We start from the raw sequence: 16,308 nt of genomic DNA, 5'->3' as shown, positions 1-16,308 counted from the left end.
ATGACAGCACCAGCCCTAAACACAGTGAGACTCTGGTAGAGAAAGAAATGTGTGGTGGGCATCACTTCTGCCATTGAGGAGGCAGGCTCAGTGGGAGAGCCATCTTGTATTGAATGGGCTGGAGCCCCTTTGGGCAGGAGAAGAACTTGCCAACAGGTTCTGTGGGTCAATTTTCAAAAGTCTTTAGCCTTTCTGCAGGCTGAGTGTTCGCACTTAGCGATAAAATCTCTCTCACCTTTCTCATTCATCTTCTCTCTCTTTGCTCGCTTTCTTCTCTGTCTTTCTTCTCTCTTGCTCACAAAGCACTGGCTGTACTTGAGGAATTATCTGAAGCAGATGAATTAACTAAAAGAGGTGCCCTCAATGGTCTTAGAGTTCAAAACAGGTCTCCAAAGCCTTCAGCCCACCGGGGAAATGCCTAGTGGAATAAACAGGCAGTCCAGCAATATTTCTGAAATTAAAATTAATTTAGTCTTCAAACAGTAGCTCCTGCTTTTTTATAGCACAAACAGGTTGTGAGAACACCCTTTCCTCTCTTGTGCTCTATCAGCTGTAGCCTTCTGGTGGGCTTTGCTGGTTCTGGCAGGGGAGCAGTTTACGTGTGAAACTATTTTTGCTAACGAATGGATGACAGCAATTTTGGGGAGTTTGGAAGATATTTTAGAGGGTGTCTGGAGGAAGCAGAGTCACTCAATCTTAATTGAATGTACTTAAACTCAATTAGCTTGGAGCAAATTGCTTTGAATATAGAGTTCGAAGCTAATGATTTACCAAAAACGAATGGTATTTTAAGTACCCATTCACAAGCCACTTCGTTCGATATTCATGAATTCTTGGTCTCATTAGCTGTGTCTTAAGTTGCCTTTCTCTTCCCTAGACAGAAAGGGACCTAGTCACAAAGGCATTATGGAGTAGGTAAAATACCATGCCTTGGTGATTTGACTCCTAAACTTCTAAAATGGGAATCAAGTTGGACTATTCAGGGATTATTCTAATACAACTAGTACATACAGAAATAACTGTACTCTCTTTGTACTCACACTAATAGGGAGCTGGACATTTAGGGACAGATTCACAAAAGCATGGATAGCATGTAAAAGAGTACTCCTGTATTGTTGCTTCAGACTGATAAATGCTTTTGTGAATCGGTCCCTTAGTTACTGATGGCGGATACATACCTCCAAACCTCCAAGCCTCCAAATATGCACATTTCTCTTCATTATACAATACCGCACTCTCAACTAAACTTTTATCATTGAGTTTAATTGGATAGAAATAATAGTTAAGTTGTGACCAACAAACACTAAGGGCCAGTTGTACGAAATCACGTGATTGAGATTTCGTAATAGCAAATTTTAGCAATTCTCTATTAGGAAATCTCAAACTGCGATGTACAAAAGTGTGTTTGACACTGTTAGCGATTCGCAGTGGGTCGCAAATGGACCTGCCTCATCAATATTCATGAGGTGGATCGCAATTTGAGACCCATTGTGAACGGCTACATTCACAGGGATGGTGGCCTGCTGGAGTCAGCCGACCACAATGTCTGTGATTGGCAATTATTTTATATAATACAGCCCTGTTTTCCTTGAAGGAAAACGGGATGCAATATAAAAATGAAAAGCTACCCTTTTAGCAAATTTTAGCAATTTGCTATTAGGAAAGCTCACACTGCGATCTACAAAAGTGTGTTTGACACTGTTAGCGAATCGCAGTGGGTGCCTCATCAATATTCATGAGGAAGATCGCACTTTGCGACCGATTGTGAATGGCTACAATCACAGGGATGGTGGCCTGCTGGGATGGTGGCCTGCTGAGGTCAGCAGACCAAAATGTCAGTGATTGCTTTTTAAAAAAAAGCAATTATTTTATTCCTTGAAGGAAAACGGGATGCAATATAAAAATGAAAAGCTACCCTTTCATTTTTTAAGAATAGGCAGTGGTCTGTGAGACCACTACCTGCTCTTAAAAAACTCTTGGCAACCACATTCACAAAGGGGAAGGTGTCCCCTGTGGACCCCTTCCAGTTTGCAAATGGCTTACCTTGATCTTGAAGTCGGTGATAACTGCAAATGTTTTACAACCTCAGTCCCGGTTGAAAAACATTCATACATACAAATGCTATTTGGGAATAGGAAGAGACGCCCTTGGCATGCCCCTTACTAATACTGAATCGCAAAAGTAAAATGCGATTTGGTAAGAAGTGACAGAGTCACATTTTGACTCTGTACATGGCCAAATGTATTTTACTGGTCGCAAACGGTCCGACCGGTAAAACGCTTCGTACATCTGTGCCAAAAACTATTATAGAATTTCAATTTTTATTTGTCCTCAAAAATATTAATTCTTGAAATAATACTTGTGTATTTGATATGTATAGAAACAGAAACATCTGATATATGATTCTGTCATATTGAGCAAATAAGCTATTAAAGAACGATTTCAAGAATTTACATTTGGTCGGACAATAACAAATACAATTCTATTCTTCGTGTATTGCTTGATTGAATGTGTGAACCGCAAGCAGGAAGACTCGTACTCGATGCTGAATATGGCAAGATACACAAGTGGGGTAAGTGGTAACTTGATGCTTTTATGCCGGGCTGATACTCCTGAACCCCAAACATTTTGTTTGCAGCACATACATTATATATTTTCATCATATACTCCCTCAAGCACAGTGCCTGCTGGTGCACAGAGGGGCTCTATCTCCAGCACACTAGCAGACAAAGGATGCTGCTCAGCAGCTGCTGAATGAAAACACAGCTGGGTAGACTGTGAGACAGTGTTTTCAGGCGCATTGCCAGAGCGCGGGCCATTGCTCCAGCTCACCCATCTGCAGGCTGCCGAGAACTCCTCACAGCAGTCTGCAGGTGGGTGTCTGGATTGGTCATGTGTGAGGGCCATAGTTTCCCAGTTGGTATCACGCCCCTTACAACCTATAGTAGACCCACATGCATGGCCTGGATCCATTCCGCAAACTTTGAGAAGCTGGGATTCAGCAGGGGTGGGATCAAGGAGAGGATGGTCTGATAAGGTGAAAATCACTGCAGTCCAGAAAAGGCACAAGCTCTCTTCCCTGGACTGAATCAACTATTGCTATCTGTTTGCCCACTGGCACTCATTTTTGGGGACTTATTTTTCCTCATCTGACTATGACCCAGTGTAAGAGAGAGAAACAAATTTAAAGGGGAAAGGAGGAGGAAGAGAAAGATATAAGAAATGCGATAAAGAGAGGAAGCAGGCTGAAAAAGAACCCGCAAGAGTGACACAAAGAAGCAGGGAGTGCCTGTTGGTTGGTGAAAGAATCATAATGTGGAATCAAGACTGTTGAATCTTGATATTCTGTGCCTCTGATATTTTTAGCACCAGCCACTGGCTTTAAAGCTTGGGCCCCAGAATGTTTTTTTCTTCACAAATTAAGCACTGAATGACCTGAACTTCAATATATCCTCCAGGTTCATGCAACATGCTTACTTCATTGCCCTAGACAGGAGATATATTTGGGTTGCAGATTTCTATTGAGCAGGTCATTTTTGTATTTTACTAGAAGTGGAGAGAGTCTTGTTATGCTAGCTCCTAGGGTTCTATCGGTGGAATTCACCGGACGAGAATGTTTGGGATCTGCTTTTTACGTGTGGTGTTAGCCTAGACCTTTTTGTTAAAAAAAATATGTACACTATATTTATTTAAGAAAGCCAGCTTTCTCCATCCATTGGTCTCTCGGTGTGTTATCCAAATATTACTTCCATCCTCTAAAGCAAACATCATAAGACAGGAGGTCATCCCACTTTAGCCATTTAATAACTCTACTTTGAGTGGCTGCATTTTGCTCTATCACAAGAAACACACCCTCACACAAACTATTTCCTTTCTGGGCCAATGTTTTTGTTTTTAATATATTACTTTGATGTTGCCTTTGTGTCTACAGTCTGATGTGACAGTGGTCGCTTTAACCAGATGTGTGCACAGGCTGTGTCCATGCTTTATCAGTTTCTGTATCCTTCCAATAGTGTTGTAAATTCCTTTTGGGAAAGTCGTTTGTTAATCTGACTTTCTCAAATAATCAAAGGATACTCCAAAAGGAATATCACAGCATAACAGATTGCGTCCATTTGAAACTGTTCTGTATTAAGTTAACAAAAGCTTCAATATTACACATTTGAATTCATAAGTGGACAATTCTACAAAACACGTTGTTTTCTCTTTAACCAATGGTTCCTTCATAAACATTTCCCAGGGAGAAAATCTTTATTGTGTTTAGTTTACAGCACTGGGAACACTATTTTGTATTCATTCTTTCTTTCTTCCTTTGTTTCTTTTCATTTTCTCTTTCCTTTTTTCTTTTACTCCTTCCTTCTTTCTTTTCTTTCATTCTTTCTTCCCTTTTTTCTTTCAGTACCCCTTTCTTTCTTTCCTCTCTTCTTTAATTCATTTTTTCTTGCTTTCCTTTTATATTCTTTAGTCCTTATTTCTTGCTTTCCTCATCTTTCATTCCTTTTTTCTTTCCTTCTTACCTTTCTGCTTTCCTTTTTCTCTTATTATTTCATTCCTTTCTTTTTTTGTTCAGTCTTTTATTCCTTCCTTCCTTTTTTGTTTCATTCTTTTTTCTTTTATGGTCTATATTTTTCTTTCATTCCTTCTTTCCTCCTTTTTTCTTGCTTTCTTTTTCTTTCATTGCCTCTTTCCTTCTTTGTTTTTGCTTTTTCATTTCTTCTTTCCTTCATCTTGCTTTCTTTCTTGCCTTCTTTATTTCCCTCATTCCTCCTTTTTTCATTCCTTCTTTCCTTCCTCTGTCTTGTATTCTGTCTTTAGCTTCTTTCCTGCTTTTTTTCTGTCTTTGTTTTATTTATTTTTCTCTTACTCTCTTGCCTTTTCTCTTACCTTCATTCCTTCTTCTTGCTTTCATTCCTTCTGTCTTGCTTTCCTTCCTTTTTTTGCTTTTCTTACTCTCTCTTTCTTTTTCTTTCTCTTGTTCTCTTTCTCCCTTTATTTCTCTTTCATTTTCTCTTGCTCATGCCCCCCCTCTCTCTCTTTCCTTCATTTCTCCCTAATTTCTTTCTTTCTTTCCTCTCAAAGGAAAGAGGTTGGTAGCCAATGGTATAACAATTGGCTTTTTTAGGTATGTGTCAGCCAGAACTTTTTGATTTTACTAACATTATGTATATGACATAGTTACTTATAAGGAATTTTAGCCACACTTCCCCCATTTGTCTGTGGTTTGCTATTCACATTTCCTCCAATCCACTTTAGCATTGGTCAAGGGGCAACTTGTCAGCCCACTTTAGCCATTGGCTGTCTTCACTATGGGTTAAAGCATGCTGTTCTTTTAAAAGGAGCTCCTCCTCACACAAAGTAGTTCTCTTCAATGCCAGGGAGTACTATGTTAATGTGTGCTTTTTTGAGACTAAAAACCATGTTTGCCTTTGGTCAATTTTTTTTAGCTTCCCAAACAATACATTTTTGCAAAACGATGTACGAAAAAAACAAGAATTGCCAAAGACAGGCATATAACACCAACACTATTGGCTTTGCCAATGCTTGCTTGTTTTTAGATTGTCGCATTTAGACGCGTTTTGTGAATAAACAAATATTTTCCGTTTGATTTATGCTGTTCTTATGCCTGTACAAGTTATTTAGGAAACACTGTCACCTGTATCTATCTCATAGAGTTTAGAGAAAGAAGAAACATGAATGATGTTGAACGTTCTAATGCAAAGCAGCAGAGAAAATGCCCAAAGAAGAGAAGTGACCAGAATGAATGAATGAATTTAGATGGCAGAATGAATGCATTTGATTATATAGTGCCAATAGTAAACTGAAATGCCAAGAAGCAACCACAAAGGTTTTCCGCTAAGCTTGAGTAGAAACATCAAACACATTGGAACTCATTTGACGGCTTTGCTATACTTCAAATATGAACTATCAAGGTTGTCCACATATATTTGCAAAGAAAACTCAATACACTTCTTTGTAATTTCGAGTTTGTCTTCTACTGGGTCAGAAGAGGTCAATTTAATTCAAGAACTTGTAATAATTCTCACTGTGGCCCAAATTAATCAGTATTTGCATAGTGCAACACAACAAGACAACTTGCTACACTGCATTAAATAGAGACGGCAGGTCATATTTACTAATATATGGCACATTATTGCTCTCCCTCTCCACGCTGTCGCACTGCATGCTTCGTAGTGCCAACACGGGCACCCTTGTGCCATAGTGCAAGGGTACCTGTGTTGCAGGCAGTATTGTTTTTATGCAGGAAGAGATATGTTTTTCTCTTACTACATGAGCTGCAATATACAGCACACTTACAAAGAGGAAAATCAAGGAGAAATAGATGTTACCTAATTGCGCATCCTTCAGGAAGGCACACAATTTGGGACACATTCCCAGGCTTATTTTATTTGGTACATTTGGGAATGTGTCACATGTGGATGTGTGGGAACACCCATGGTCCAGCCATGTAACGCCTTCCTGGCACAGAGTAGCGCAAGGCAGTGTCTTGCACTGCTTGCATTACTCCATATTTATTGAGCCATGCAGGGCCACGCAAGGTGGCTTTGCGTGGCCTGGTAAATCTGACTTAAGGATTAGGTTGCACTTGCATCACCTTCTGTGACTCAAGGGCAGAGCGATACAATGATAAATCTGGCCCTGTATTTCTAACGTGTCTTGTCCGTGGTTATTGAATCGCCTCTGAGCTCTCATTCCCTCCATTGACTTAGATTGGATTATTCCTATTCATCTTACTTTTCTAGCATTGTCACTGATCCCAGTCTGTGGACCCTGGGCCGCAGGGGTCACTCCTGTCAGCTGGCATTTACAGTTCCTCATTTTACGGTCCAGAGACTCTTTCAAACACATCAATAGGTGCAGGGAGCTTGAGGCCGCAATCAGACCTTGATCAGACATCAGCTTGTTGGTATCTTCTGGCACCCACCTGAAAAGTAGCTACCTCAAGATGCTTAGCATGGAGATAAAAAGGCAGAGCAAAGGGGCAGCTTCATAATTATCCCCATCGTGGAATGAAATATGACTTCAAAGATCAGATATTACACTGATAAGGTTTAAATGACTGGGATGCCTTAGAGGGCTCGAAGAGAGGGCCTGGAAAGGTGCTTTCGTGCAAAGTTGCCCATCTGATTTCTAGAGCTGTTGAAAGATGGGATCGCTGCAGAAGATTACTTCCCCTCACTCGCCCACCAGGTCCCTGCAGGGGCAAAACAACTGTCAGAAACATTTGGAGACATTTTGTGCTGTGCATCCATGATGCGTGCATGGGCTTAGGAAGAGGTTTCGACAAGCAGGCTCCAGACACGAAGAGATGGGGAGTGGATGAGAGCAAAACTTGTTTGAAGATAAAAGACTTCCTCTAGAGCCTGGATTTTGTGTTTTTAGGTCTCGCCTAAAGGCTGCTATAGCTCTAGCTCTATCCTCAAGTTTTATTTTTTTAATACACTCTATAGTTATAGTTAGGGTTTCCCAGAGATAGGAATTCCTCAGAATTTTGTCCCTTAATGACGTTACACCCATTTGCCGTCGCAGACCTATTGCACCTGTTAGATTGGTGGAGGATTGAAAGATTTACTGCGTTTGGCCAAGTGGGTGCAAAGAAAAAAGGGGGCCCTAAAACACACTTGAAATCCAATGCATTTCACATAGACATAGCACAAAAAAGGTCAGTCACATTTGAATGAATTTCATGCCCTAAGGTAATTATAACTGCTACCACGCCATGCAGTTTGAATGTTGAAGTGATAATAACAATAATGTAATAGACAATGTAATGAGTGATGCAATGTGGGGTAACTATCAGTGCATGGCGTGGGCACGAGTTAGAGTTACTTGAGATATATATAATTTTAACTGCTGAATTCCTGTCTTTTTTTGTTTAAAACGGTGTATTGCTACTAAACATTTCAACTAACTATAATGTACTTTAACCTTTGTTTTTTTCAGTGAAGTTCTAGGTTTTATTCACGTAAAGTAACATTTTATTACCATACATGGTACCAGCTCCCAAAGACAGCTAACTTCACGCTGTGAGGTTGGCCGCAGGCAGCCAACCGCAAGCTGTGCATGACTCTTCGTTGTTCACGGTGTAGGGTTGGCCTACAGCCAACTCTCGGTAGATAGCCACCCGTAGGCAGCCAAACTGACACCACCCATGGCCTTTTGTCATGCGTGGGCTGAGGGCCTGGCTTGATGTCTGGTACTGCAACCAACTCCCCACAGGCAGCTAACCCCACGCTGAGCACGGTCAAAGGCCATGTGCAGCAGGAGGTTACCACAGAGCTTGGCTTGCCACTAGGCCCTGTGGCCACCTCCCAGCAGGCTGCCAACCCTACGCCATGGACAGCCTCTGGCGTGTACAGACTTGGGTTGGCCTTCAGACCACAGGGACGCTATCCCCCGGGGCCAAGGCATATTTATTAGGGGAAGGCGGTCATGCAGCCCCACTCCCAAGCCTTAATTGGCACCAGGGGCCAAATGCAATTATACATGGGAGGGGATTATGTGGCCCACCTCCCAAAGCTTGTTTGAGCCCTGGGGACCCAATCTTCCCAGGTCAAATTTAATAAAAAACGAAAGAGAGGGCATGCAGCACCCCTCCCCATGCATTATTAGGCCCGGGCGACCCCATACCCCATGCTGTGTGATTAATAAAGAGAGAAGAGCAGATACCCACCCTCCTGAGCCTAATTAGGTCCTGCGCCGTAATGTAATTAAAAGGGAAGTGCGGACCCATTTCCTAAACCTTTATAGATCCTGGGGACCCCATCTACCCGTGGCCGTGCCTTATTTAAAAAGGCAAGGGGTTGCATTGCCCCCCTCCCCGGGCCCTTTTAGGCCCTTGGGACTCCAACCCATGGGTTTAAATATAATACAAAAGGAGAGACGGGAACATGCAGCCACCCTTTCCTAGTCCATCTTGAGCTCCAGGGCCTCCATCCATCAAGGCCAAATTCTATGGGGAAGAAGGCATGTGGCCCCCCTTTCTGATGCGTCTTGGGCTCCGGGGACCCCATCCCAAGGGCAAAATGTAATAAAATAGGGGAGGGGTGTTCGGCCACACTCCCTGAGCCTTTGCAGGCCCCGGGCACCCCATCCACTGGGACCATGACTTATTTAGAAGGGGAGGTGGCCCCTTCCCAAGCCTTATTTGGCCCTGGGGATCCCACATCCCAGGGCCAAATATATTGAAAAAGGAGATGGAGGTCTCCTGGCCCCCCTTCCTGAGCATTCTCCGGCCCCGGGAACCCCTTACCCCCTAGCCATCTATATTTTTTAAGGGGAGGGGACCATGTGGCCCAACTCCCCAAATCCTCATTAGGCCCTGTGGCCCCTTTCCCCAGAGCTGTATTTATTTTAAAGCGGAGAGGGACTGAGTGGCCCTGCACCCAGACCTTCATTAGGTCCTGGGAACCATATCCCCCAAGACCTTATTTTGTTTAAAGGGGAGGTTCCCCCCTCCTCAAGCATGTTATCGCCCTGGTACCCAATCTGCCAGGAGCATATATATATATATGTATATATATATATATATATATATATATATATATATATATATATATATATATATACATATATATATATATATTGAAAGGGGAAAAGTGAATTTTGCCATATGGTTCCCTTACCATGGAGCTAGGTTCTTGGCATCACAAGGTCATCGAACCCTGTCCAATGGACCACAAACCCACGAAAGTATCTTGAATCTATGCCAGAACTGTTGTGTGGTTTGCTGAGCTGGAACAAAATTCCTGGACCTCAGGGAAGGTCCAGTATGTGTACGCGAGTCAGTAGAGGCTTGTGAACTCTAATGGACGACGTGCAAACTCTCAACCATTTCCTTAAAAAAAATCACACAAATATAATCTATCCATTCACCTGCTCCCTCCAGAGTGACTTCTCCATTTTAGTAGCATGCTCGTCTGTTGCAGTGGCAAATTTCAGGATCTCACTCATTTCCATTCTTTTGTATAGCAAAGAATGGCAGACTGCCTCTTTAAGACATTTTATTCAGGTACAGGATTTGTATAACATTCGATAAAGTAGCAATTAAAAGACCACATTTTGCCTGTAGGTTTCGCATTGCCAGATATATATATCTCCCTTCTTAGAAGGGATACAGGGATTGTCACTATTTGAGATTAACCCAGAGAGATTCATGTCCACAATTAAAGAAACCCCACAAGTCTACTTTTTACTTGTATTTATGCAGCAGTAAGTCCTACCCTCTTACACCATTTAAAGTTTCACCAACTAAAGGTCCCTGGACGCTATGAGCTTAATTTCACAGAGTCGCTCACAGATTACATTTGGCAGGATGCATTTTGCCTTAATTAGAACAGATGCCAGCATCACACAATGTCCCTGATTGTACTCTGTCCTACTTAGTGCAGATGTGGTCATATGACTATCTTTGCCAGATTTCACTCACTTCAGACGCGACAACAGGACATGTTTTAAAATACAATCTCCCTTATCCTCTACTGATGTCAACTAAGCATACACTTTCCCCTAGACCAGCATTGGAGAGTCACCTCTGACTGCTTGAAGAAGGATGTATTTACCTCTACAGATGGGCATTCAGAGCATAGACTTCCTTTAGTTTCTGAATATTCAGAGCAGGGGCTTCATTTTCAGCTGGGCCCTTCATTAGCAGTTGGACACATTAACACTGATGCAAGCATGTGAGCATGGCCGGCCTTAGACATGAGCAGGATGAGTGACTGCACTAAGTGTCCCCGGAACCTGGATCACCAGCTCCAAAGTCGGCAGCTCTGGCCGTTAGGCCACATCGTCTCCTTGTCACAAATGACATCAAGATGGGACATGGTTGTTTTCTTTAGTCTCTCCTGCTCTACAGGGGAAGTTTTCTTTGTGCTGATTATTATAATTTTAGGTCTGGCATTAACCAAGACCGTTTGATTTGAGTACAATTACATATTCAAGATACTTGTATACATGGGCTTGGCCCCAGCCCTTTCAGTAAATTGGTCAGTTTTTTGTTTCTTTCACCGTTTTCATCTGTTCGCTGCAGCATGCAGCATGGGGCAGGGAGTCAGCCCACTTCAGCCATTAGCTGACTTTACTGACAATTATGGTATTCTGCTCTTTCATAAGGTGAACATCTGCACACAAGGTAGTTCCTTACAGTGTAAGGAATTAATATGCCAGGGAGTGCTTTTGCAGACCAAAAACGTTTTACTTTTTTCCCATTTAAAAAAAATAAATAAATGAAGTGGACCTCAAAAGCTTCCACAACGTTAAAAAAATAAATAAATAAATAAATAAAGCAAGCTTTGACAAAGTGAAAAGGCAGGCAGTCAATGCCGGATCGATTGGCTTTGCAAATGCTAGTTTATTATGACGTCTTGTTTTGAATAGTGCATCTGTGATGTACAATGAATGCGTCTCTTTTTTTAAACATCTCAAAGCTGTCAACTTCATTTTCACAATGATGGCTGCTTGTTTGACATGCAGAAAGATCTTGTTCATGTAGATCTGCATTGCTCAAGTAGGACTGCAAACATCTACTACCATTGTGCCCAATAAGCTGTATGCTTCCATCAAACAATAAATCAAAAAATCTGCTTTAGCAAACCAGCTGTTTGGGAGCCATTTTATAAGTAGTAAAATGCAAAGCAATGAAGACTTTACAGAGATTAGAAGTTGTTTTTTAAAAGTGTAAATACTTAGGGTCAGATGTAGGAATATCTAGTCTCAAAATACTGATTAAATAGAATTTGTGCAAGCAGTAAAGATTTTTAAAGACTGATCTACTCAATAAAAGCATTGTTTCCTAAAAATCCGAATAAAGGGTTGCAATCTGACCTACCTCATGAATATTAATGAGGAAGGTCACAAATTGTGACTCTCCATGATTGGATGCTATCACAAAGATGGTGGCCTGCTGGGGTCAGCACACAATTATGTTCCTAATTGCCTTTCAATAAAGTAAACTTATTTTTTTAATGCAGACCATTTTCTTAAAGGAAACCGACTTCATTTGAATGGAAAGTTTACTTTTTTGTTTGTTTAAGAGTTGCCAGTGGTCCCGTGGACCAGTACCTACTTTCAACAAACTTTCTTTCCCAATTAACCCCTTCCTTTTTCTGAATACATTTTTCACCTCCTTTCAGTATTCGGTAGGGACACATGGAACATACCCCTTCCAGTTTCTGAATATGTAGCCATTCAAAATCCCACTTTAGGAATCATAAAACCTTTTCTGACTCCTAAAAAAGGGATTTGTACACAAGAAATAGCCTTAAAACAGTCCAACTGGAGTATTTGCGTCTATTAAAATTCCTAGTACATCTGGCCCTTAATTCTGTCCTAATATTTGTGTTCGCATTACAAGAGTTGTCCTCTGTCCGTGTAGCGGCAGTGCGTATTGTTGTGCGTGCAATGGACACCAGCACTCATTTTTGGGGGTCTGGACTTGTTTGTCATCATCAAACTTTTGTCCAGAGCAAGTGACAGTGAAAGACAAAAAAGGGACAAAGAAGGAGGATGAGAAAAACAGAAAATAATGACAAAGGGAGACAACCGGGAGGAAGAACATGCTAAAATGCGATAAAAAGACATGAAGTGTTGGCTCGTGTAAAAAAAAGATTAGGTCGTCTTGGGATTCTGTAACCATGTGTGTGGCAGCACTGGAGAGGGGCTCCTAAGAATACTTGGGGCCCTTGCAATAGAAAAAGAATTAACCAAATCTGAACTGGGGCTAAATGCAGCCTCTGGATTCACACTGTGAGGCTCACAAATACTAGACAGTACATAAAACGATCATGTTAGGCAGGGTAGCTCATTAACTCATCCATTCTGATGTTACTAATTGTGAGTTTATAATGACTTAATTAAAACTACAAGTGCAAGACAAATGCAGTATGGTGAACAGGACGGGGAGAGCTGCCAAGATGCCACTCAGGACAGATGGCTCTTTGTCAGGTGTGAACAGGATGAAATGCTCACACCTGATGAAGAACAACATACGATCTCCGACAGTACATTCTTAATGGCTGGTTGTGAGAAATATTTCTCTCCTTTATGACCAACCCAGATGGCGAGTGAGTAATAATAGGAAATCAAGGGGCATATTACCTACAAACAGCGATATTTATCGCTAAGTAGGGTTAGCGGCAAAATTATTATAGCCGCGCTTCACCGATTTTTATCGCTGAGATAACTTGCTATTAGCAAGGTTTATCTCAAAAGCAGGCGAAATGCGTGAATATCGATGACAATACAGCGATATTCACGCATTGGCGTGAAACAGCTCTTAGCCATGGTATCCACCTCCCCTTGGATAACATGGCTAAGAACTGGTATTAGTAGGCGTTAGCTTTTGGAGATATTTCCATCGCTTCACCCTGTTGTATGTAATAGGCGATAGCGATGTTAGCGACTGTTTTCAGTCGCGAACATTTTGGCACGTCCACTTTGCATGTCATTAGCGATAATTATCGATGTCATGCAAAGCGGGCCCCAAAATGCTCGCTATCGCCTACAAGCTGTTGCTAACTGGTGTTAGCGACAGCTTGGTATTTGGGCGATAACATTTTCGCCGCTTTACCGGGAAAAAGTCCAGCTAAAGCGGTGAAAAGGCCCTTGGTAATATGCCCCCAAGTTTTTTGGTGGCTCAAGGCACGATATTACCACCTCATACACTCTTTATTTTGTTCTAGACAACAGCACTCTGCTCGTTGAAACCTGTAGTCTCACACACATGGGAACAGTACAAAGAATAGCCACAGTAAGCAAAGTGATGTTAGCTAAAATGAAAGCTGGCTTAAGATGCTACACAACATATGGGCTTGTCGGCAACACAAAAAGCTTTTGGCCAGATTTATCATCATTTTATACAGCACAACGCAGCAGCGCAGCAAGGCAACATGCGGTGTCAAATGGAGAGGGCAGAAATGTGCCATATATATGAAGATATAGCGCATTCTTGCTCTCTCGCTGCACAGGTGCACTCAGTGCAGCCTAGTGCCAACGCAGGCACCCTTGGGTCATCGTGCAATAGTGCCTGCTTTGCATGCAGCATTGTTTTTGTGCAGGAAGGGATACTGCTCTGCACAAAAAACAATCCTTAGAGGTGCTTTCTAGCACACTTAGAAAGAGGAAACAACGAGGAGAAATAAAAATATTTCTTCTCGTTGCGCCTTTGTCTGGGAAGCGTACAATTTTGATGCAATACTGGGTTTACCAGTCTTGGTAGATCTGGGAATGCACCAAAATCCATGGATTTATGCGTGGGAGCTCCCATGCTCCACCCATGGAATGCCATATCAGGGCAGAGGAATGCAAAGCAGTGATTTGCACTGCCCGGCGCAACTCCAGATCTACCAAGCAATGCAGGGCTATGCAAGGTGGCTTTGCGTTGCTTGGTAAATCTGATTTAAGGATTACGTTACCCTTGCAACACCATGCGTGACGCAAGGGCAATGCAGCTGGGCCCTTGGGTCTAATGTACTTTCCTTTCTGCTAACATTTCATGTCAGTTTATCAACCATACCAGTTTTAAGTGGGCCTGTTAAAAATGTTAATTGTGCTGCATAATTTGATACATTTCAGGAACCTCGTGTTACACTTGTTATGTGAAATTCCTGAAATTATGTCATTACGCTATGCTGCATAATTGCATGCAATTCGCAGAACAGTTTTTACAATGAACCCTCAGGAACAACGAGAACGACGGTCGGCATGGGATTGGCTGTTGATTGTGCCACTTGTACTTTCAGTCTTTTTTAGCATTAAATGCATCTTCATGTGGAAAATTGATGCCCTGATGCATTTCACGCTAAAATATAGCCCTAGTGATTGCTTTGCATTCAGTATAATTACATGTAATTACATGTAATTTCACTTAATTTTTCTGAAACGTTTCAGAATTACATGACAGCAAATTACGCAAATGTTGCACACCCCTAGTTTTAACCCATTCCGTGCTAGTGACACCACTCCGTCACGAGCCACGGGCGCGCTGTGCTCATGACGGAGTGGTTCCGTCACGCCGCCGCCGCTCCACCCATATCGGCATCAATGAGCGGGAGGGGCCGTGACGGAACCACTCCGTCATGAGCACAGCACGCCCGTCGCTCGTGACGGAGTGGTTCCGTCACAAGCATGGCGGCGCCGCACGAGAACCCTCCTCCCAGCGCTGCAGCGGAATTACCGCCGCGGTCAAGGGGTTAAAGAGCTTATAGGCTCTTTTTCTAATCAATTTCTTCACATGTAGATTAGTACTGTGCTGCAGCAGTGAAGTTGTTTATTATTACCTTTTTAGATAAAAGCGAATTCAACACAAGGCATCTGGTATGTGTATATTATTTGCTCTAGGGACGAAGAATAATGGCATGAAAATATCGTGTATGAGAACCTAGAGTGACTAGTGTGAAGGATGTGACAGAAAAGTTCGATTTGTAAAATTCTGATTTAAAATGGGTCATAACCTAACCCACCTCTTGAATATGTATGAGCTAGATCGCAAATGACTCACTCCAAATGTTGGCCATCTCAGGTATGGTGGCCTAGTACGGTCAGCAGACTACCATGACTGTGTTTGCCTTTTCGTAAAATAAGGTTATTTTTCCACAAGGAAACTTCTTTGTGTTTAAAAAAACAGGAAATACCTGCGTTGCGTGCAGGATTGTTTTTATGCAGGAAGGGACATCTTCCTGCACATCCCACCACTTTCAAAGATCATGTCCGCACCCTAACCTAGGTGGTTTCAAAAATAGTAATTTTTCTGTGTTGTGTTATACTAATCATGCAGTTTTTACAGAACTTCAGGGATATTTAGTATTACGGTGTCTTCAGGGTGAAGGCCATGTGAAACCACTTTCTGAGGACATTTAGGGTCAAAGGTAATATGATGTTACTTCCGCTACTCCTGGCGTTTTGATAAAGTGATGCCCATTAAAGTGCATGAGCAGTGAACTTCTAGTTTATTTCCAAACTAACCAATCAGCATTGTTAATACAAAGCGATTCCACATAATCTCTTGTGGTTAGTTTCATGACCCTGCAATCTCAATTGTGACTTTATCTGATTTCAATGATGAGAGAGCCCTGTGCCTGCGAGTAGAGGCTGGCCTTTGTTCCTCCCTTCCCCTGAAGTCAAATAGAATTCCTCTGGTGAATCATGGCAGAGGCAAGGCCAGTGGCGGCCGCTACTTAAGGGGGGTGATGGACCGGAAGGGTGGAGGTTGTGTGGGGTAAAATATATATTTTTTAAAACACATACATGCATGCTGGCCGCCGCCTCTAGATCCTCTTCGGCTCCTCAGTC

The 16,308-nt window shown here is 42.2% G+C and overlaps 1 protein-coding gene across 1 annotated transcript in view; it reads left to right on the top strand.

The window, feature by feature from the left end:
- NSG2 (neuronal vesicle trafficking associated 2) overlaps positions 1–16,308 on the top strand; it is a 190,158-nt gene that overhangs the window by 120,341 nt on the left and 53,509 nt on the right. The gene's annotated exons all lie outside the window — the stretch shown is intronic.

Source organism: Lissotriton vulgaris, chromosome 7 (assembly GCF_964263255.1).
Source record: "Lissotriton vulgaris chromosome 7, aLisVul1.2, whole genome shotgun sequence".
NCBI classification, from domain to species: Eukaryota; Metazoa; Chordata; class Amphibia; order Caudata; family Salamandridae; genus Lissotriton; species Lissotriton vulgaris.
This window is presented reverse-complemented; position numbering and strand designations above follow the sequence as displayed.